This window comes from Triturus cristatus, chromosome 5_1, assembly GCF_964204655.1.
Source record: "Triturus cristatus chromosome 5_1, aTriCri1.1, whole genome shotgun sequence".
NCBI classification, from domain to species: Eukaryota; Metazoa; Chordata; class Amphibia; order Caudata; family Salamandridae; genus Triturus; species Triturus cristatus.
The window spans coordinates 272,501,280-272,525,602 of NC_140587.1; the positions used below are offsets into that span (position 1 = coordinate 272,501,280).

A 24,323-nucleotide genomic window follows, 5' to 3' on the forward strand; every position below is an offset into this window, starting at 1 on the left:
CTAATCACTGCTTTCAGAGCATCCCAGAGTACTGCAATGGGGGTGTCAGTGGTGTCATTCACGCCTAGATATTCTACTATCGCCTTTGTGATTCGTTGGACCACTGCAGAACGTTGGAGCATTGTTTCCTTGAGCCGCTATAGGCGACGATGGGTCGAGGGCCGGTAAGGGCCAGTGTTAAGCACACAGCCGAATGGTCCAATAGAGCGCGGGGGAGTATCTCTACCTGTTGTACCTGCTGGGCAATTATATCGGTGGTTAGAACGTAAGCAATCAATCCTAGTATAGGCCTTATGGGAGTGTGAGTAGAAGGTATACTCTGTCTGTTGGGTGTTGTGCCCTCCATACATCAGTCAGCCCTGACTCCTCCAGGAATCAGTTTCCCTCCCCTGTGAGAGCCCCAGTCTGCCCATATCGTTGGCTTGATCTATCAACATCATTATCAAAAGCTAGGTTAAGATCTCCCCCTTGGATTAATGACCTGTCAGGAAATTTGGATAACTCGAGCACCACCTCATGCAGAAAACTCTCCTGCCCCTCGTTGGGGGCGTGAACTGTGCCAATAGTAAAAGTTTGGGAGCCCAATGTGAACATGTAGGCCAGCAGCCTTCCTCTAAGTTCGGCTTGTTTAGGACCTACTCTGCCATTAAACTTAGAGGAGATAAGAATGGCTACCCCTGCCGTCTTAGTGGAGTGGGATGAAATAAGCTGCTGAGGGAACGCCCTAGCTCTTAATTTATCGGTGTCACCACCTAAGAGATGCATCTCCTGGAGGAGACAGATATGTGCGTCTGTGTTTTCTAGGAATGAGAGGATGGCCCGCCGTTTAACCCGATAATTGAGGTCTTTTATATTAAGCGAGACTATTTTAAGGGCCATGGTCATCTATTTGGGTTTACTGGATAGCAAAGAAACGCTAGGTGTCAGATAAAGACCGCAATGGTCTTCCACTTTGCAAGCTGACAGGTGTCATGCAGTGGTGGTCTAGCTCCATAGGAGCCTCCTCGGGAGCAAGGTGGAGTATCTGGGTGGGGGGGAGCGTGAGATGTCAGCAGGACCCATTCCATCCCCCTGTCCCACCCGGCCCTCCTCAGTCAATATGACCAAGAGTCCTGTAGCTCAAACCCTCAGGATCCAAGGCCAGTCCCAACCAGCGTCATCATGCGGCTTCCCAGTCTGAGTTGACAGTATCTTCTCCCAGTGAAGCGATGTTCACCTTCCTTTCTCTGGCTATAGTCTCCGGGTCCGGCCTGAGGGGGAGCGAGGTCCAACTCACTCTCTGCCATCTCCCACCTCTTGGGGGTCTGTTCTTGATTTCTGGTCATCCTCTGTTAGGTTCAACAACTGTTTGGCCTCCTTCAACGAACGGATTTGGTGCATCTTACCGTCCCACTTAAAGATCAACCTAACAGGGTGACCCCAGGAATAGGGGACCTCGGAGGAGCACAGGTGAGTTGTGATTGGCCTGAACTCTCTCCTCTTTTGCAGTGTGGAGGCAGCTAAGTCCTGAAACAGAAGGGGTCAGGAGTCCTGTAACTCGATGGGGTGCTTGTCTCTGGCCTCCCAGAGAATTTGTTCCTTGAGCTGAAAATCATGGATGCACGTGAGGATGTCTGCTGGGGGGGCCAGGCCGATCTCCTTGGCCCCACCCTGTGCGTTCGATCTCGCTTGATCCGTCGGTCCGACGGTGCTCTCAGAATGAAGCGGAAGAGTTCCTCAACATATGCCTCAATTTCTGGCCCTCCGCCCCCTGAGGGACTGCCCAGATACGTATGTTGTTACGTTGGGAGCGATTTTTGGGATCCTCCACATGTTCCTGGAAATCCAGGTGCTGTTCCCTCAAGCGGAGGACCTCCTGTTGAATGTGGTCTATCTCTTTATCCCTGGTGGTGGCCTGTGTCTCCAGCACGTCTACTCTCTCTCCCACCGAGTCCAGGTGCCTCCGAACCTCTTCAATCTCTTGGGCTAACTCCTTCTTCATAGTATGTAGAAAGGAGCGTGTCACTGGGGCCTCTGTGTCTCCTACTTCCAGGCCCATGGCACTCCCCGATGCAGAGGGGGCTATGTCTGTATTGGTGGTGCCAGACTTAAGGAGGAGATCTTTAACTGAGCGGTCCTTCTTGTTTTTATTAGACGCCATGTCCGGATTGCGCAGCGCACCCCGCCCGGTCCGCCGGGCTCGACAGTAGTCCAGTGGTTTCTCTGGCACGTTTCCCTGTCTACCGCTATATCCTTCGGAAAGGAGCGCCACATCTTCCACGCTCGCCGGGTTCTAATAGCTGTTTGGGTCTGACTGACTCCCACCGTGGCCGAGCACCCAGTTCCAAGGGAGGTCACCTCCAGCGCGGCTCTGAGGTTCTGGGCCTGACCAGGGAGGGGCCATCTTCTCGACCTCTATACTTTCATCCTCAATCTCCCAGGCCCAGGGCATCCAGCTCAATTCTGTGGGTCTGGCGAGAGTTTTATGTTCTATCTCGGGGGCCAAGTAGCCCCTGCAGCGGCCAAGGTACTTTGTCCCCTCCCTCTCCTGGGAACACTGACCTTGTCTTCTGTGCATCGGCCGGGGGGTTGGTATGCTCGGCCTGCTTCTCACGGTCTTATATCACTTGCGATCTAGACTCAGGCCGGCTGCACTGTCTCAGGCCCACTTCTCTTGCGCCCTAGGCACAACAGTTCAGGGGGGGCCGTTCTCGGGTTCTGCCGGGACCGATCTGGGCAGTCACTGTCCAGTGGGGTGAGGGTCTCTGGTCTTAAGGCCGACCACTGGTCGTGTACTCGGAGTATCCTTTCGGACCCGGTCGGAGCCGCGCTCGGCAACCGGGCACGGGGCCTGATCAGTCCAGGCCCCGTGGATTCCCTAGCCGCCGCTACCAAATCTTTGCGGCGCGATTATGCTCGGTGCGTGGTCGTGGCTGTTCAGTTCCCCTCCGAGCCAACCGTTTCAGGCCCAGTAGGCCTCCTGCTCACCGAACTGGGAGCCGACTGGCACCCGCAGCCTGCAAGGTTTCACGGCGTCTCTACCCCACTCTTACCTCAAAAGTGTCCACTAGGAGAGGGAACAGCTAGGCCCACTTCTTATGGCCCTAGTGCCTCTCACCACACAAATCTGCGGCCACCTCCGGCGCACTCCAGGTCAGCTGCGTGCTTGAAGGTGGTCTCAGCCCAATAGAGCATGACTGGATCACTCCCGCTCAGAAAGCCTAAAACTGAAATACTAGGCATTTCAGTGGGCTTGACTAGCACCTAAACGCTGCAGCTTCCAGAGGCACCAGAACATGTTTCTTACAAGGATTGTCCAGTTGCCCCTAACTCCCTTAGACATGGAGAACTTGCATTCTTAAAAAGGACGTATGTAGAATTTCGGGCAGATATACAATTCTACATACAGAAATCTGATGCCAAAGTGCACCTGCATTTAACATGTTTTCCCATTGGAATTTTTTTCCGGAGGAACCCCTTCGACTGCACCCCCATTAAACTTGGGTGTGCTCCTGGTTGGTTCCTGCTCTAGTAATCTGCTTACTCCTGCCCTTGACTGGAATAAATGTGTGACTAACTCCTGGGGCTGCTAACTACAAGGGTACATAAATACCCACAAACCTAGAAGTTTTTTAGTGTTCACCTACTTTTGCAGATAAGATCTAACCCCATATATATGATTGCACAAATTCCCTGGTACATGTGGAAATTCTGTATTGAAATGGATATGCGCTGACAGTTAACAACAAAGATGGATGCACAACAATGGAGGTGCAGTCATTCCATGGACCCCAGGAGGGATAGATTCCACGTTTGCAGTGGGTCGGCAGAGAGGAGGGACTAATCTGCTGGTAGTCCTGGACTCTACTGCCCTAACCCACGACATATGGACTGAGAACAATCTTGGGGAGGCTGCCTGTGGGCAGGTACCCCGGTGGGCTGGTGCGTTATGAGGTGCCCTGGATCTCAAGTTGTGCAACTGTTGGCTATAGCGCGTTGGGGCCTGCCGGAACAATGTGCGCAGCAGAGTGGGTCATTGGTGGCCGAGACGGCCAAGTTGAAATGTACGGCCAAGTTCTAGTGTACGGCAGAGTTAAAAAGTTAAAGAGCAACTGTTGGCTGTAGCGCGTTGGGGCCTGCCTGCACAATGTGCGCAGCAGAGTGGGACATTGGTGGCCTAGATGGCCAAGTTCAAATGTACGGCCAAGTTCTAGTGTACAGCCAAGTTAAAAAGTTAAAGTGTAAAGTTCAAATGTATGGCCAAGTTATTCTAGTGTACAGCCGAGTTAAAGTTAAAATGTAATGTCGTACTTAATTTCCTTACTGCTGTTAACAAGTTGATGCAGCTAATGTGTGATGCTGTGAATAATTCTTATATATCCAAGAAGGATACTTTCCTTGGTAATGGTCTGTGGTTAATTCCTTGGCTTGATGTGAATAAAAGGCTAAGCCGTGGACAACCTACCTTGATTCTGAGAGTTCTTGGGCGTAGTGGGGCTAAGGTGACAGAATTTGGGGAGGAGGGAATGTAACGTTGTGCGCATACTATGACAGGCACCCCCCGAGCCTAGGGGACGGGCTCCCTTAGTAGCGCCACGGGGCTGAGCCTCCTCCGGGTCCCCTGGACAAAGAAGGGGGTTGGCTGGACGGGGTGACGTAGAAATGAAACTTGCAAGAAATGAAACCTAGCAGGCTATTTAAGGCTATGCCACGGGGGGTTTCGTTCTCTTTGTCCCCTTGGTGTACAGCCTGGATTAAAGGAGCGTCGTCGACCACCCACCCACCCGGCAGAAGAGTAAGGCATTGTGGAGCGCTGACAGTTAACAACAAAGACGGATGCACAACAATGGAGGTGCAGCCATTCCATGGACCCCAGGAGGGGGTAGATTCCACGTTTGCAGTGGGTCGGCGGGGAGGAGGGACTGACCTAACAGTAGTTCTGGATTCTATTGCCCTAACCCACGACGTATGGACTGAGAACAATCTTGGGGGCATATTATCAAGAAACTGCATTAAAATTAACGCCGCTTTAGCTACAGAAAACTGCCGCTAAAGCGGCGATAATGGGCTTGATAATATGCCCGTGAGAATTCCAATAGAAGCCCATGTTGACACCAGAACTTGGGTTGTAATGAGATGGTAGCTTAACATAAACCCTGGAAATAAATAAACGCGTTTTACACCAGAAATGTGTTAGGATGCTACACTTCCCATCCCCCCATGTAGAAAGTACCTAACTAAAGGAGGTGATGCCGACTTCGCTTTTAAATAGTATGTGAATTCCAAGGTAACCCAGGTGAACCATATATAGCATATACCTGCAGTTTTTGGTCTCTCCCATGGTTCCCTTTTACCTCTCTAATGCACCCCCTGCTACCATCCAAAGCCTTCCTTCTTCACACTACCTAGCCATCAAATAAATGTCAACAGCCTTGTGTAACCTGTCACCTCTCTTTAGCTTCTTCTTGCAAAACCTTGTGAAATGTTTTCTTTCCCATGTTCACTGATTGTTTCTCATCTAAATCATAGTAGATTGATCTAATCTGCTATGACACGCCTCTTTGTAAAGAAAATGACATGCTTTTGTAAATCATTAAAATGCTTTCAGTTCCTTTAAAATCTACAAGGCATTATCTAGACGCTTTGGAGTTTGAAAACCAGAACCTCACTGAAGATTTTGAGGCACTGCATATTTTTGAATAATGTAGAATGTAGGGATGTCCCATGTAAAGGTGGTCTATCCCATCTAGGGGATGTAAGCAGGGCTTTATGGTTGTATCGCATTGTGTCCATCTCAGCACTATGTGTAGTGTACAGAGGGCTCTCTACTGAGCCTGGCAGGAGGTATGTTTTCAGTGGCACATGAATGCCTGTCAAACTCTTGACTTAAAATAGCGGGTCATGTAATGTTCTCAAGAGGATAATCCTGTGTCCCAACTTGCCACAGGCTGCCAACTCCCTGGTGTTCACGGCCTTCACGTATGCTCAGCAGGTGGATTGGCCACAGGGCCTAGCCAGCCCAACCCCCCGCAGGTGGCCGACTGCCTGTTGCACAGGTCTTTAGCGACGTGCAGTTAGGGGTGTTGATCACAGGGCCTGGCATGATCCAGACCCTGCACCCAACCCCCTACGGATGCCCAACCACCTGAGGACACCTAACCCACATTTTCTTTTCCTTTTTTTTTTTTAATTATTTTTTGGGTTACCGCTGTACTCCCAAAATTCGGAAATGTTTGGCTAGAATTTAGATATTTAATAAAGGACAAAATAGATTCAAATATGGATTTAGAGGAGATTACATTGTTATTTGGACTGACTTGACTAGCTTCCAATTTCTGAAAAAGGGGCGACGGAACATCTACAGATAGGTGTGAAAGAGAAATAATAACTTTGGTAAAATTACATTTTAATACAATGATATCAATTAAAAAATATATTCATTATATAAAATTGACCCATCCAGTAATTGAATGTGAAAGATTTTGCCTGAGATCTAAGAGACGTTTGATTTCGGCCCATTTATCATGGAAATTACCCTTAACTAAGTCCTCCAAATCTGGTTAACTTCACTCCTAGGTACCTCATTTGTGGTTCAACCAGATTACTCCAATCTAAATCCTTGTGTTTCTTATTCCAGGTAATAATTTCAGTTTGTTCCTCATTAATCATATTACCCAAACAAAAAACACATTTCTGGAAATTATAAATCAATTGATTGTAAGCTGATTCTGCACTAGACCAAATGAATACGTTGTCAGCCTATTATTGAAACTTCATGTTAACTTTGCCCACTGTGAAGGGAGAAATCAATAAATCAGACCTCAGCTAGGGGTCCTATACGTATTAAAAAAAAGGACACATTGGACAGCTTTGGCATGTTTACTTATAACACAACTGTTGAAAAATCAGTAGAATGTTGAAATCTAATGGAAAACAGAGAGGTGTGCGGAATAAGAACAAAAAAGCTCAGTTCTTGAACTGGTGTGTTTAGTATTTAGGAAGTGTTCAGGGAGCACAACAGAAACATGAAAAGGCGGAAAAAAAGAGCGATGAAGATTAATATATTTTTTCAAAGAAAATGCCTTGGTCAATTTGTAAACATTTAAAGTTGATAATATAAATGAAGCAGATGTGCTACACAATGATGACAATGGAATTGAGAGGTATTTTTGGTAGTGTATAATTGACATGTCAATTCAGAACAGGTTCCAGAAGCTCTATGAAGGCCGATGCAGTCTTACTTCACTTTGGTGAAAGAAGTCAGAGATCTGAAACAATAAGAAAATGTGATTAGTATCAGTTGTGGTAAAATTAAAGAAATCACTTTTAAGGCAACAAGAGTCAAAAATTGAATCAGTCTTGTCTAGTTTCAACATTTTAACATCAAACAATACTTGCCTTCAACAAAACCTTTTAATTCTGTGGGAAAAGAGTATATCACAGAATAGCTAGGAATTTAGTCAACTCTGTGATGTCAAAAGTACTTTAAAGTGAATTGATGTCAGGGATGTATGCATTTTGCTATGTTGAATGAAAAGAGCAAAATTGAATATTCAGGTTGAAATGTAAGCGTAAGGTATCCTCTCCTTGGCCCTGCCTCTAAAAGCGCCCAGATCATCTTTAGCGTCCTCTGCCCTGATTTTACCTCTGATGTCAGTGTGCACGATGCCCTAATTCACTAATTTACCCATTGAGTTTGTCAGTTGGTTCTTTGAATGAGCAGAAGAATCATCTCTACTCCTGGTGGGTGTTGGACAACCATACAATGAGACTTGATGAACTTATATATAAAGGGACAGACATTGTATTAGCCCAAAGCAAGATTCATTATGGTAAGCAGCCCTCTTCATTACTAGGTGACTCTATATTCTCATGCATAGCATTCCACTGAAATATACGTTGCTGAGAATTCAATTGTATGGAAATCAGTGCTTATATTTTGCAAAACCTGGTCCAAAACTGCAGTGGAGTACTGAACATTGCACCAGAGAACGAGCCAACATGCAAAGACCTGCAGTCATGTTTACAATAAGAGATCCCAGTTGGAGTTCACAATGGGTAGAAAACTCTGAAACAGATCATCACAGTGTGGACAGGTGATGGAGGGAAGGGATAAAGTGTAGCATGGTAGAAAGATTGTGAACAGGTGGGCTTTGAGACCTTTCCTGATTTGCATCAACAAAGGACAAAGGCATAGGGAGATGTTTCCAAAGTACAAGTCCCTATGCAGAGGATGCCTGTTAGAAAGTGCATTTTGCATGAGTCTTTAGGGTCAACAGCCCCATATGGGATGTGTGCCTCGCTGAATACCCTGAGTTTAGAAGGACGTCTTTCGGGTTTACTCAGAGGTAGCACTTTGCTGATCACACAACAGACTTTGAAGAGTATGCTGGCAGTGGATGAGAGCCAATGCAATTCTTTCAATGTAGTGGAGATGTGCGCAAACTTTCTTTAGTTGTTTACTAGTTTCATCGCTGGGTGAAGAATACTTTTGAATGTTGTCAAAGAAGATTTGGAAGGCCAGTGTACACTGCGATGTTTTTGTTAATGTCTGAAAGAATGAGGGGCTAGACCACGAATCAGAAGTTCATAGGAATTGTTATTGTGGTGCAGCAGTTTTGCTGGAACCAATTTGTTTCTGCGTATTTCTGAATACTTTCTGCTATTATCCTAGAAACAGGTGTAGCCACCATAATGGTGGATGTTAATGTCTTGTTGGCTGATTGGTGCTCCTACAGGTTCCATGTAAATGTTGAACAGCATGTGAGCAAGAACGGATCTCTGTATATGCCCACTGAAAACAGGAATTTGTGGAGATCTGGTGGATTCCATCTATACAAATTATTTCTCGACAGAAGGGTAGCACTGAAGAAATTTAATATGGTGTTTCTAATACCCATGCATGAAAGGAGCACTTCAATTAAGACTTTGGTTTTTTTTTAAACAAACTTTATTGCCTTTTACATGTCATTCAGCTATTCCGCTGATTGCGATACAAGTAAATGCAAAGCATGGTCATGTTCAGTGCATCACATTACATATTATACATACTCCTACATTCATGAGTCAGAGTTCCATCTGTCATATAACCTTGCCCGGTAAGGATTCTTCCAAACAGGCCTCAGTTTCCCCCCCACCGTTCCCCCTCCCGCCCCACACTGCTGTCTCCCAACTGCATCTATTGAAATCAGAAAGTCGCCTGCCATGTACCTTGCGGTGTGTTGGCATTTCGCAGGTGCCTCAGTTCCAGATCCCTGCCCTCCCATGTGTAAATATGTTATATATCCCCATCTCTCGGGATCTGCAGTAATACCCCATCCTAACCTAGCCTCTGGGGGTTCTCTTGTTGTGGCGGTCTCTCGGAGGTGGAGGCTTGAGATGCCCGACCATCTCTCTTTAGGTCTTCCATCAGCACCTCCCACGCCCTAGCTCTTTTCAACTTGCACACTCCCCACCTCGCATTTCTAAGCAGGACCCTGCTCTCGCACCCAGCCCATTTCACCAGCTCTCGGTTCCATCTGTGTACATTAGGGGCCGTCCGGATTCTTCCAGCTACTAGTGATTTCTTGCTTCACGAGTATAAAGGTGAGATCTTGGAACCTGTCCGTGGTCCTAGTTTTGGCAGTTTGTGGAAACAGACTAAGCAAGACATGGTCCGGTGTACAGGGGATTACCCTCTCGATTATTCTAGCTGTCTCCCGTGTTATTTCCTGCCAGTAGTGCGTTGCGGAGGTACAGCTCCATATCATGTGAATAAAAGTTGGCCCTTGTGTATTACATCTCGGGCACCTGGCGTCCTCCCTAGCAAAGTATCGATTGATACGTTCTGGGGTTATGTATGCTTGGTGAGGTATATAATGCTAATCAGGCTGAAGCGGGCGTTTCGGGATACTTTGGTTGTCCGTACTAGTATGTTCTCCCAGTCCTTGTCTTCCAGTGGTCTGTCAATGTCTTTCCCCCATTGGTTTCTCAACCAATCCAGTGGCTGTATCGAGTCCCATCCTATAGCCCTGTAGAGGCATGCAACAGCTTTGATAGTCCCCCCAGCGAGACTTATATATTCACAGGTGGCGTGTTGTGGTGGTTCATTCGTACCCGTTCCCCAGTGTTGCCTCATGGCTCCTGTAACTGCCCCGTGGAGTAGGAAATGCCCTTGTGGTATATCCCAGTCGGCGCTGAATTCCTCAAAGGAGAGTAGATCCCCATCCCAGTAGAGATCTCCCACCTTCGTGGCTCCTGCCTGTACCCAATCGACTATCCCCCGCCATTGTGCCCCATGGGGAAGGGTCCCCAGCAGCGTCAACTCCATTTCTGGTGAATATGGGCGTTTTGACCTAGTTTTCTGCAGGCATTGATACCAGCACCATCGTATCACTCTATGCTTGTTACTGCGGACCTGCTGAGGTTTAGCAGTCCCGAGTAGGGTGCGGGGCACATTCAGTTTATCTGGGGCGAAGGGTGGCACCCCCCTGTCCGGCTCTATGCTCCCCGCCACCCACTGCGTGAACCTCTGCAGCTGCCCTGCCAGATAGTATGCCTCCATATCAGGCACGGTTAGGCCCCCCTCTGACCTAAGTCTTTTTAGGGTGTTAAGGGCAACTCTCCTCCGGTCCACCCCATATGAATGCTGACAGGCAGAAGTTCAGCTCCTGGAACCAAGCCGCTGATATCCACAGCGGAAGCGTGGCGAAGAGGTACAGCAGCCGAGGGAGAGCCACCATTTGGATTAGGGAGATGCGGCCCATCACTGAGAGGGGAAGCTTTCCCCAGAATGTCATGTTATCCTTGAGCAAGTGCAGTGTTTCCTTCTTTCACATCCTCTATGGTGTGGAAGATGCGCACTCCCAGAAAGCGGAAGCATCGGGTCTCCCATCGCAGATCACCTAAGTTCGCAGGCGGCTGCATGTCTTCCACTAGGAGGAATAATCTGGACTTCTGCCAGTTTACTCGAAGGCCCGACAGTGATCCAAACTCTTCCATCATAGTCTTTGCCCCTGGCATGTCTTCCCCCGCGTGTTTTAAGAATAGTAAGAGGTAGTCTGCGTATAACGGTATATGGTGCCTCTGCTCCCCCAACTGGAGCCCGAGGTAAGCCCCGTCAGATCTGGCCACGCATGCTAATAGTTCCATGGCCAGGGCAAACAGTAGTGGGGAGAGGGAACACCACTGGCGCCTGCCCCTCTCCACTACTGTTCGAATATCATGCACCCTGTGCGGATTCTCGCCACTGGATCAGCATATAGCAGCTGCACCCAGCACAGGAACCCCGGTCCAAGGCCCATTTTGGTTAAGACAGCATACAGGAACCTCCACTCAATGCTATCAAATACCTTTTCCATGTCGATGGCAAACACCGTCCCTGCCCGATCTTCCGTCGCCCCGAGCACAATAATGGACAACAGGCGGCATATGTTCAGAGTTGTGTTCCTGCGGGGAATGAAGCCTACCTGGTCCTGGTGCACCAGAGACGTCATGTATAGGAGCAACTGCATTGCCAGTAGCTTACTTAGAATTTTAAAGTCTGTATTTAGCATCGACAGGGGTCTATACGCCGTACACTCCAGGGGGGACTTGTCGGGCTTCAGCAGCGGGATTACCATCGCCTCTCTAGTGGTGCCTGGCAAGTGGCCCCTCTCCCCTGCCTCCACATACATCTCCGCTAGTTTGGGGGCCAGTTCTTCTACGTATGTGGCGTAGAATTCCTTGGGGAGCCCGTCTGTGCCCGGGGTTTTCCCTCTCGCCAGTTCCTTAATGGTCACCTGACTTTCCCGTTCAGATATTCTGTCTCCTAATTGGTCTGCTTCCTCTTCTGTCAGGTTATGTAGCTGAAGATCTGCCAAATATTCCTCTATTTCCCCGTCCCGTCCGGGGCCCAGAGCTCTTGTAGAGCTGCTCATAGTAGCTGTGGAACCTATTGTTGATATCATCTTGTTGGTATAGGGATTGTCCCTCTGGTCCGCTTGCTCCATGATTGTGTTCCCCCTGCGGGTGGGGTTAGCCAGCCACGCCAGCAATCTGCCCGCCCTGTCCCGCTCAGCATGCGTTCTGTCCATATAGGCTTGAAAGTCAAAGCACTGTAATCTTTCTTCCTGCACGACCACCTCTTCCTTCACCTCTAGCAACTCCTGGTGGAGTTTGTGGTGATTCGGGCGTCAGAGTTCCACCTCCCTCAGTGCTCGATCAGCCCATTCCACGTCTGTAAGTAGTATTCGTCGTACCCCTATTGATAGCGCCATGCATCTCCCGCTGATTACAGCCTTAAAGGCCTCCCACTCTGTCACTCTGGAGTCTGTGGACTGTGCATTGTCAGCAAAATATGTAATGATATGGCCCCTGATCTCATGTAGGAACACTTGGTCCTCTAGTGCCTCGGGCTTAAGACGCCATGTGGGGATGGGTTGCTGCTGGGCCCCCCAATGCAGTCGAGTCAGTATTGGGTTGTAGTCCGACACTGTTCGAGTGAGGTATTCCGTGCCGTGTAGCCGTGCGTGCATGTCCAGGGAGCATAAGAAGGTGTCTAGGAGGACATGTAAGTCATGTAAGTGGGAATATTCCCTTTCTAGTGAGTGTGTGCGTCTCCACGTGTCCACCAACCCCCAGTGAGACTGCCAGTCCCTGAACGTCCTAGCTGTCCTGTGTACTGGGCCATCCCGGAGTGGTGGGTGGGACCGGTCAAGGGCCGGATCCGCAATACAATTAAAATCCCCCCCCCATGATAATTGACCCCGTCATGTATGGCGTCAAGGTTCCAGACAGTTGTTCCAAGAATAATCCTTGTTCCGCATTCGGGCCATAAATATTTATCAGCGTGACATCTTGCCCGTCCAGTCACCCTGTGACCACTACATAGCGGCCCTCTGGATCTACTTTGTGTCCGGTGTGCTGGAAGTGGACGCCTGCCCTGATCCATACCAGGACCCCCCCTGGCAAATGCCGAAAATGAAGTATAGTATGCCTGACCTCTCCATCTACGGTGTAGTGCCGCCCCCTCGGAGGCCAATGTGTGTATTTCCTGCAATATTGCTATATGGATCCTTTGCCTGTTCAGGTGGGAGAAAATTTTGTAGCGTTTTTTGCATAGACTGCATCCCCCAGACATTCCAAGAGAGGAGGTTATATATCTTCTGATTTGGCATTACAGATTAGCCTCTCTACCTCCGTCTGGCCCCCTCACCTCCGCATGGCTTCCGGCGACATATATTGTGTAAAGGGAACCTTCTCGCTGTAGCTCATGTCCTCGTGTAGGTATAGACAGCAGTGCCCCCAGCTTAAAACAATAGAACGTCCCCAACTCCCCCTTCCCAGGACAAGTGAGAAACTCTCCCCCATCCAAACTGCGCTCTGGCATAGAAACGAACAAGTGTCCGACATTCGGGTGGTGGCTAGACTAATGCTTGCCTGGAGGAAAGCCTTCCCCTCTGCCCCCCGGGTCCGCCCTTCCAGTGGTTGGACCTCGTAGCGCCCATCCTGGGCCCCTCCTGTACTCAGATCAACCGCTAGTCATGGCGCCTCACCCCCCGAGCTCAAGTGTCCAGCAAATACTTGCATGTCATGTATTGGTCAGATCAAGTCGTCCGCCGTTGTAGGAGTCACTTCTGGCATAGTCTGGCTAGCATCCCCCACGGTGCTCGAGCTGGTTTCAGAGTCGGAGTCTCTCTGTTCCTCTCCTGAGAGGGTGGAGGCGCCCCGTGGGCCTGTTGTACTCAGGAATACTATTGCTGCAACTGCACTCCCCCTGTCTCGGCGAGCTTCCTCTAGGGTTGGGTGGCACTTGGGCTTCCCCCCTTTTCCAGGGGATCGCGTGAGATCCTTCTCTGGCTGGTCTCTGCCTTCATGCCTCCGGTCTCGCAGTCCCTGCTCCTCAATCGAGTCCCACACGTCTTGAGGTGGGGTAAAGAACTTGGTCTCCTCTGCGTGCACTATCCGGAGTTTAGCTGGGAACACCATTGAGTATGACATCCCCATTTGGCGCAGTTTCCGTTTGGCCGTGACGAAGGAAGCTCGCTATCTCTGCATGTCCCGGGAAAAATCCGGGAAGATCCGGACAGTGCTGTTTTTAATTTTGAGTTGGCCTTTGAGTCGCGCTTGGCTCAGCACATGGTCTCTGTCTTTGTAGAAGAGGAGGCAAGCCACCACTGGTCTTGGCGGTCTCCCAGGTGGGAGTGCCCAGGCAGGAACGCTGTGTACCCGCTCGAGGGCAAAGTATGGCGACAGGCCCTCCTCTGACACCTCTGTGCGGATCCAGTTCTCGAGGTAGGCCACTATGTTGTTCCCCTCGACTTTTTCTGGCAGCCCAATGACTCTGATTTTGTTGCACCTTGCCCTATTTTCGGCGTACTTGGCTCGCTGTTCCAGCTGCTGGATCCTTTTTTCGATGTCTGTGATTTTGCGGGTGGACGTGGATACTTGCAGTTTCAGGTCTCCAACATCTCCTTCCACTGTCGTGACTCGGTAAGCCAGTTTCCTGTGTTCTGCCCTTAGGAGGTCCATATCCCCTCTTAGCATGTCTATTTTGGATTCTACTGCCATCCGTGACGTTTCTATGGCCTGCAGGATGTCATATACCGATAGGTCGTCACGGGGCACGTTCTTTTCACTTCGAGCCCCCGTGCATGTACGCGACTCTCTGGTTTCTTCTCCTGCTGACTCCTGTTGCTCCACATTCCGTCTTTTGCTGACTCTCCCCATGTTGGGTTGAGTATGGGAGCAGTCTGGTTAGTAAGGGTGTCAGTTGGCTCTAATGCCGGTTATGCAGAGGGCCCTCCAGGGAGTAAAGTCTGCTGGGGTCGAGCGCTTGGTGTGCGGGTTCTTGCTGGGAGTCACAGAGGCAGCGCACTGATGAGGCAGCGGGTGGTGCAGGCGAGGAGGCGAACCAAAGTAGTGGCAGTGATGGAGTGTACGTATGCCCCTCCTTGCAGTCAGGAGTCATCTAGGCCGGCCTGAGTCTGCATGGCTGTGCAGTGTTTCTCTGTGGGTCGGGTGTGCAGCCCTGCTCTGCGTTACTCTTGGTGCTACACATCGCACCCGGATTGAGGCGTTGCGGGTGATAGTGTAACCCAGGCCACGATAGGAAGGTGTGGCTCTGTCCCGGTGGTGCCTGAAACGAAGGGCCAAGTGGTAAGCGCGAGGACCGAGGATTTTGCATGCGTCAGTGTTTAGGACGCAGGAACAAGAACAAAGTAGGCCGGTGCTCAGCCGTCTGTCTCCTTGGATGAGGTGCAATCACAACGTGCTCAGCCGGCTGCCACTCGCGTAGGCCTCAGGGAGGAAGCGGGTCGATACTGCAGCAGGCGCGTCCCGGTCTTCGGGGGCAATCTCTGTGGTCCCAGGCAACCCCCACTCACCGGTCAGCTGCGCTGCTCCTGCAGCGGGAGGTGGGCTCTCCCAGGAGTTGGTGCGGCCCGCTCTAACAGGGGCCTAGTAGCAGCATCACTAGGCCCACCAGCCGCGCCGGGCAGGTAGGGTGCAGCGCATCTGGCAATCGGGCTACCGTGCTTAGCCGGCGGGACCCGCGAAGTGCTGTACCGGGGATGCCCGCAGCCGCGCTCGGGTCCACAACTGCCCGGCACGCACGGCTGTGTAGTCGCCATCCGGGACCCTCCACTACGCCTTCTTGCTTTTCTTTGTGTGGGGCCCAGTTCTCTATCGTCGGGTGATTGAGATCCACGCTACAGTGTGGCTGTGTAGTCGGCTGTCACTGGGCGTCTCACCGGGAGTAGTCCGCAGGCCCCGGGCGCCATTCTGTCTGTCCGCGCCTCCTACTTGTGACAGCCGGTTCACCGGCGGTTCATGCCTATTTTCTCCTACAGTCACAAGGTCCCGCAGATCTAGTGCCCCGCTGATCCGGACCCTCAGTTGGCTCCACTGTGTGCCGCCTCCTTGGGAGCCGGGGCTCAGACCACGGGCGCCATCTTAGTTAACCTCGCGGGTCCTCCATCCGGCACGATTTGGCTGTGAAGATGTGCTTTCCCATCCCGACCGTCAGGCCCTCCCGTCCCGGTGCCCCTGTCTTTCACAAGTCGGAAGGTGGGAGATTTATGTTGAGGGCTCCCCTATAGCGGTCAGGATGAGCTTGTATGGAGGATCACCCGCAGGAGCTCCGGTTTAGGCTTCCTGCTCCATCGCCATCCGGCCACGCCCCGCCACTTCAATTAAGACTTTGTGGTCCACATGTATAAAATGCCACGAACAGGTCATGAATGTAGCAAGGCCCTGCTCCCAACCCTTCGCTGTGCACAGCCTTCAGCAGTATGCAACAGTGACTTGGGCCTTTGCCAAACACACTGCAAACAGCCAACCCCCACTGTACACGGCCTACAGACATCATAGTGGCAGCTGGCCACAGGGACTGGTCTATGCTTGTGACCAGGTCTATGTATATGTATATGACCAGAACCATATAATTTGTTTATGTTTTTGGGATTGCAGTACCAGGATTGGTACCACAGCGAACCTCGCCGAGTATAATTGTACCGTTTGCTGGTTCCACTGTACCAGCAGCCTAAAATGATTATTTTGGGGATAATTAACTTAAGGGAGGGCCCCTTTGGGAACCCGCTACCACCCTTTCATGTTGCCTGTTGAAAATGTTACCTTCACTTGGGGATCGAGTTTTCAAGTCCTGTGATGGTTGGTTGCAACATTTTCTTAAGTATTACAGTCAGCCAATAATATCATTCTGTACCGTGATAGCAACAATGATACTGTGGTACCAAAATGACCAATGGGAGAAAAAGCTCCCTCGGCCAATCAGAATGGACTATTTAAAAAAAAAAGCAAAATTGGCACTTCATGAATGTTTCATCTAGATTGTTAAATGCCCCAAAGTTATTAGCAAAGCATAGATTCTCTTTCCATTGAAACTCTGACATAACTATAACTGCACAGTGGCGACCAGCACTGTGAAATATATATAGGTATTTTCGATTTTAATTCATAACTATAACTGCATTTTGACTATAGTTTTTAGGAGAAATGTTCCTGTGATCAAGACTTATTAGTTGAAACGCGTTGGTGATGGTGTGCTGTGTGGCAATGGATGGGCACTAAAAAAACACTATTGCATATGTAAATTCCTGAAGTGCGGTGTAAAACTCTTTGGTGGACCATATATATATATATATATATTCACTTAAAAAACCATAGGTTTCACACATGTTATAGTTAGGTGGATATTTCACTTGTAAAAAACCAATGAAATTCCCCCGTTATAGTTAGTTGAGATAACTATAACTCGCGCGCCCACAATCCTCTGCTCATGATGTCACATATTACATCATTCATGACATGGTCAGTGGCATCACTCATGACATCACTGATGACATCATCCTTGTGATAGAGTGGCGGTCGCGCAAGTTATAGTTATCTCAACTAACTATAACGGGGGAATTTCATTGGTTTTTTACGAGTGAAATATCCACCTAACTATAACATGTGTGAAACCTATGGTTTTTTAAGTGAATTTGCAAGGTTTTTTAAATGCTAATTCCTAACTATAACGTGTGTAAAACCTATGGTTTTTTCAGTGAATTTGTATGGTTTTTTAAATGCTAAGTTATGTATGAATTATTTTTTTTTTATATATTTATTTTTCAATAGACAAAGTATTAAAAAAAAAAATTATGGTTTTTCACCATGCGCGCACCCCCGCGATTTAAAAAAAAATGTAAATGTTTTTTTCTGCCTTCGGGGTCCTTCAGGGACCCCCTGACCAAGGCTAGGGGGTCATGAACTCTTTACCCTGCCCCCTTTTACACGTTCGCCACCTTCCTTTTCCACTCTCGCACTGAAAACAAACAAAATGGTGGCCGACACTTCCTGATTTCGACCGATTCGAACGTTGACTGACATGTAACAACCAATCAGAATTACGCTCGCGCACGTTAGGGTGCGCGAACGATGCGCGCACGGTGCGCGGCTATAGATATGTATGTGCTTTTTAATGCAATTTTCTCTGGAACTACTGAACAAATTGACTCCATATATGCAAAAGGCACATCCCTGACCTGAGGACTACCTCTCTGCCAAATTCCAAGTAATTCTGTTCAGCCGTTCGGGCTGTACCTTCGACTAAATGTCCTATTCGAAAATGCATGGGGAAAACGTGTTTTGGGACCCCCCTTTTTTCTCGGCCCCCGCTTGACGAATCCCCCCGAGACTTTCAGGGTAGGAGCTGAGCGGAGCGCCCCATTAGTTTTGAAAATTTCGCGAAGATTCGTCAACCGGCGCCAAAGTTATTCAAAATAGAATTTTGAGATTTCCTATGGAAACACGGTCCTAACTATAACTATCTACTGGCGACCGCCAGTAGATAATATATATATAGGATTCTTTCCTTTGGGGCTCACCTGCTAGTTTGGATATATATATATATATATATATATATATATATATATATATATATATATATCCAAACAAAGTCTGACAACTGGAGCTCCACAGCCTACTGAGTCGGGGCCGGTTACAGGTGTGTCAGACACCTCATAAATCCAAAAAGCACACACGCCACTCAGCAGCAGCGCGAAACCGACCACACCAGCGTGCTTTCTAAAATCCTTTATTCCGGGCAAAACAGCATGACGCGTTTCGAGGTCAGGTACCTCTTAATCATATGCACAGTTGGGAGGGTGGGATCGTCAGCTATTTCAAACGTAACTTAAAACATTGAAAAAGGACTACTGTCAATTCATTTAAAGAGGCAGTCTATTTTAGCATTTTCATTTTATCATTGTTGTCACGGTATAGAGTACTCGGCATATTCTTTAGTTATAATACAAGAATAGTTTCTTTTAGATGTTTCAAAGTTCACCGTGACATTCGTACATGGTTTTTCCCTCTATTATCGGACTGCAAAGCCCACAATGCCTCTCTATTACTCTCCAATGTAGATTTTGGCAAAACTTCACAAGTTGTCAGACTTTGTTTGGATTTACGTAAGGGGCACCCGCCGGCTGAAATAAGTGTCATGGACAAAGGTTAAATGGAAGGGCCACTGTGAGAGGCCCACCTCACCGAGGATGTGAACATTTAAATCAGCCAGAGTCTGCAAGAGGAATTTCCCTTTAGCACGTCGTGTGGATGAATTTTACTCCATAAGAGGCAAGGAAGAACATGTTGGAACTAGGGTGGTTGTGAAATTTACAGTGTCGCTGTGGCCATCGGATGCAGCCATAACAAGGTACTTGACCAATTGAAAGGCTTTGGGAGGCAAACAGTGACACTTGTGAAGTTTTGCCAAAATCTACATTGGAGAGTAATAGAGAGGCATTGTGGGCTTTGCAGTCCGATAATAGAGGGAAAAACCATGTACGAATGTCACGGTGAACTTTGAAACATCTAAAAGAAACTATTCTTGTATTATAACTAAAGAATATGCCGAGTACTCTATACCGTGACAACAATGATAAAATGAAAATGCTAAAATAGACTGCCTCTTTAAATGAATTGACAGTAGTCCTTTTTCAATGTTTTAAGTTACGTTTGAAATAGCTGACGATCCCACCCTCCCAACTGTGCATATGATTAAGAGGTACCTGACCTCGAAACGCGTCATGCTGTTTTGCCCGGAATAAAGGATTTTAGAAAGCACGCTGGTGTGGTCGGTTTCGCGCTGCTGCTGAGTGGCGTGTGTGCTTTTTGGATATATATATATATATATATATATATATATATATATATAAAAGAAGTGACTCAAACAGATAGATTCACCAAAGAACAAAAATATTTTCCCACTACAACGTTTTAGTTTCCGCCTTCCTCAGGTAGTACAAGATGGTTTGCTCTGTGGCTGCACAGATGTCACAGCTGAATTTTCAAAAACCATCATGAGTGAAGATTCCATTTGGAATGTGGAATCAATGTAGTCCTCAGAGCTCTTGAGACATGCAGTAATCAGGTTGTGTTGTCAGTAATGTTCAGTCTATCTGGATGCAGTGATTTGAAACGGTACATCCAGAAGTTTTCCCTGGAGTCCAGTAGTTTTTCCTTTGAAGCATGTTCCACGCGGAAAATCTTCAAATCGATAGTGAATGATCCAAAGGTTAAAATGATTGGCTACAGGCTGGTCAATTTTCTTATTAATTATAGCCGATTTTTGGTTCCTGAATCGTGTACGGAGGTCATTCACTGTTTGGTCTACATATTGTTTTTTACAGCTTTGCCGTTGATTACAGCTTTATGTGATTCAGTGCCAACGGCAAAGCTGTAAAAAACAGTATATAGGCCAAACAGTGAATGATTTCCGTACACGATTCAGGAACCACAAATCGGCAATAATTAATAAGAAAATTGACCAACCTGTAGCCAATCATTTTAACCTTGTGGATCATTTACTATCAGATTTGAAGATTTTCCCCGTGGAACATGTTTCAAAGGAAGAACTACTGGACTTCAGGGAAAACTTTAGGATGTACTGTTTACAGTCACGGCATCCAGATGGACTGAACATTACTAACAACACAACCTGATTACTGCATATCTCAAGAGCTCTGAAGACTGCATTGGTTCCACATTCCAAATGGAATCTTCACTCATGATGCTTTTTGAAAATTCAGCTGTGTCATCTGTGCAGCCATAGAGCAATCCATCTTGTACTACCTGAGGAAGGCGGAAGCTGAAACATTGTAGTGGGAATATATTTTTGTTCTTTGGTGAATCTATCTGTTTGAGTCACTTCTTTCTTGGATATTTTATTTCTTTGTGACTTATTGTATCCTTTGGGATCCAGATTTTTGCCCTGGCTGGCTGTTGTTTTCTTGTGATCCTTCATCTTCAAGTATATATTTATATATATATATATATATTCACTTAAAAAACCATAGGTTTCACACATGTTATAGTTAGCTGGACATTTCACTCGTAAAAAACCAATGAAATTACCCCGTTATAGTTAGTGCTGGCAACTATAACTCACGCGACCGCAATCCTCTGCTGATGACGTCAGATATTACATCACTGTATTTAGACACTTATTTACCCATGTCTTCTTCCATTAATCTTTAGCTATACATATATTCCTATTATTTATTTTTCAGAAAGACACATATGTCATCAGTGATGTAATATCTGACGTCATCAGCAGAGGATTGCGGTCGCGTGAGTTATAGTTGCCAGCACTATCTATAACGGGGTAATTTCATTGTTTTTTTACGAGTGAAATGTCCAGCTACTATAACATGTGTGAAACCTATGGTTTTTGAAGTGAATTTGCAAGGTTTTTTTTTTTTTTTTTTTTTCAAAAATGTTATTGTGCAGAGAAAAAGGGTACAAGCACGGGCCTACAACCTCCTGGGCCGGCCGCTAGTATGCAGAAATGATCAAGCAGTTCAAAAACAATGACTGGCCCGCAGGGGCTCCGCTAAATGACAGGAGATCAGGCTGCACATAAAGGAAGTCAGGATCCACCCTTTTTACATAACTATCAACCAAAATAAAGAAAAACAAAAAGCAAGGCGAAAAACATTGAAAGGGCGTCTAACCATAGCAGAGGAACTCCACATAGGACCACCCTAGGGTGGTCAATAAAAGGGGGGGTCTGAGAGGGAGGGGGGGGGCCACGGGAAAACCAAGTCTATACTCAGATGAACAAAGTAAGCAAGGAACCCTCAAGGATCAGGGGGACAAGGCAACCTCAGACGTATCCACCAGGGGGGGAGAACAGATAGTCCCTCGATACACATTCCACTGACCCCAGATTCTACCCCACGCCCCCGGTTTACCACGAGCCACATACACCGTCTTCTCCCTGAACATGCACCAGTCCATGTTCTCATTCCATACGGACACGGTGGGAGGCCGTTGGGAACTCCAAAGCTGCGCAATATCTCTCTTTGCGATCATGTTCCCAAGGGCCGCCCACCGAGCCTGGGCCGCATTATAGTCATTGGGCTCCCACACATTCAGAACACATCGGCGCACCTCCGGCAGCAGAGCGACCCCAGTGACTCGTTTCATAACATCATGCACCTGGCGCCAATATTCCGCCACCTCGCGGCACTCCCAGAGGATGTGGAGAAAGGTGGCACTGAGCCCGCAGCCACGCTTACAGAGCCCGTCGTCAGAAAACCCCATCGAGATCAAACGGGGACCCGTCACATAGACACGATGGAGAATCTTAAGCTGGACCAGACGGAGACGGGCCGGGATGGCAACCTCCTTAGGGGATGACAGCGCAGACTGCCAGTCCTCGTCGTCCAACTCCACCCCGTCTCCCGTCCATGCCTCCCGAAGACGCACCAATAGATCAGCCCGATTATTTATTTGTTTTTTTATAAATCAGAGAGATAGTACTGTCGGGGACGTGTCCGTCGAGTATACGGTCCTCGAGAGGCGAAGAAACAGGGACCGTGGTCCCCTCCCCAAAGACCGAGAGTAGGGCGTGCCGAACCTGGGCATAGCGGAAGAACTCCCTTTCACTAAGCTCGTACTCGCTCTGAAGCGCCGCGAAGGATTTAACCACGCCTTTAACCCATAGGTCCCCCACTCTGCTAATGCCGATCGTATCCCAGTGCTCAAAGCCTTTCGTTGTCCAGAGGCTTCCCAAGCGCTCTGAGGCGAATAGAGGAGTAGCACACATTAACCGCTCACTCCAGCCCACAGCTACATTCGCCGCCTTCCACACACGTACCGCAATCCTAGTAGGGCCCGTGAGGGTCCTTCCGGCAGATCGAGAGTAAAGCGCTCTGTTATAGTTACCGCCGGGAAGCAGGAATTTATCCATCTCATATGCCGGGTTCGAGCCAGGAGCGTACGTAGCATGGTTAATGGCAGACAGCTGGGAGGCCCAATAGTACCTTCTAATGTCAGGAAGCGCGATGCCCCCGTCATACCAGGGAAGAGTCAGCTTTGCCAAAGCGATACGTGCACGACCGTCCCAAACCAGTTTCCTCTGCAAACTCTCCACTTCCCTAAAGTAGGCCGCCGGAATGATATCGAAGGAGTTCTGGAGAGCGTAAAGAAATCTGGGAAGGGACATCATTTTAAACAGTGCTGCGCGACCAAGGGGAGACAAGGGCAACTTACACCACCGAGCCGTGTCCGCCCTCAAACGCCGGAGGGGAGACAGGAGATTCTGCTCATAGCGGACCGCCGGATCCAACGAAACGTATACCCCCAAGTATTTAAAGCCGGATTGGGATGTTTGGATCGGAAGCCGAGGCGGCAAGAGAGGAAGGCCACCGGAGATAGGATACACGCAAGATTTGGACCAGTTAATTATCAAACCCGAATTTCTCCCGAAGGAAGTAAGGACATCAAAAAGCACATTGAGCGACTTCCGCGGCGAGGTGAGGTACAGAAGAATATCATCCGCGTACAACGAGACCCGATCCTCGAAGCCCAGGGCCCACCGGATCCCTCTGATCGAGGGCTCCCAGCGGAGCCAGGCAGCGAGCGGTTCCAAGGCGAGAGCAAAGAGCAGAGGGGACAACGGGCACCCCTGCCTAGTACCCCTCCCGAGCGCGAAGGGCCGAGAAACCCGCCCATTTACAACCACCTGAGCCATTGGACCAGCATAGAGGAGCTTCACCCAACCAATAAATCCCTCCCCAAAGCCAAACTTCGCCAATACGGCCCAAAGGAATGGCCACTCGATGGTATCAAAGGCCATCGTGGCGTCTAAGGAAACCAATATGGTCGGTTCAGAGAAGTACTCCGCCCTAGCGAGGACGCCATGTAGACGCCGCAAGTTGAGAGCGGTATTACGATGAGGGATAAAGCCGCATTGATCCGGATGTATCAAATCACAGATAACTCCCAGCAAGCGATTAGAGAGAACCTTGGCAAGGATTTTCGGTTCGGCATTTAGTAGGGAGATAGGCCTATATGAGGCACAGCGGTCTCGTGGCTTACCGTCCTTGGGAATAACAACTATAGTAGCCAGACGCTGGTCGTCGGGAAGGGAACCCCGCTCGAGCGACTCCAGAAACATACGACGGAGGAAGGGCGCGATTTTATCCGGGCGTAGTTTATACAGTTCAATCGGCAGTACGTTGGGGCCCATAGCCTTGCCCGAGCGAAGGGAACGAATCGCGGTAGCAATCTCGGCGACAGACAGGGAGGCATCCATCTGCTCACGGTCCTCGACGGATAGGCCGGGCAAGGCAATATCCCGCAGCAAGAAACGAGAGTCATCCTCATCTCTATCAGACACCGGGGAGTACACCGCCCGGAGGTGGTCAGCAAAACACTCCACAATCTCACCAGGGTCAGTCACACACACTCCTTCCGAAACCCGAAGCTCCGGGACCACACGATTCACTCTCTCCTTCTTATCCAACCAAGCAATCAGTTTACCCGCCTTGTCCCCGGCATCATACAACCTACCCTGTTGCTCCCTATACATGCTC

At 48.7% G+C, this 24,323-nt stretch overlaps 1 long non-coding RNA gene across 1 annotated transcript in view; it reads right to left on the reverse strand.

The window, feature by feature from the left end:
* Nucleotides 1-6,844: 6,844 nt before the first annotated feature.
* The window catches only part of LOC146830718 (uncharacterized), a 210,360-nt gene continuing 192,881 nt past the window's right edge, over nucleotides 6,845-24,323 (reverse strand). Inside the window, exon 4 of the long non-coding RNA XR_014961477.1 lies at nucleotides 6,845-7,247. This is a non-coding gene — a long non-coding RNA (uncharacterized LOC146830718). The remainder of the gene's footprint in view (nucleotides 7,248-24,323) is intronic.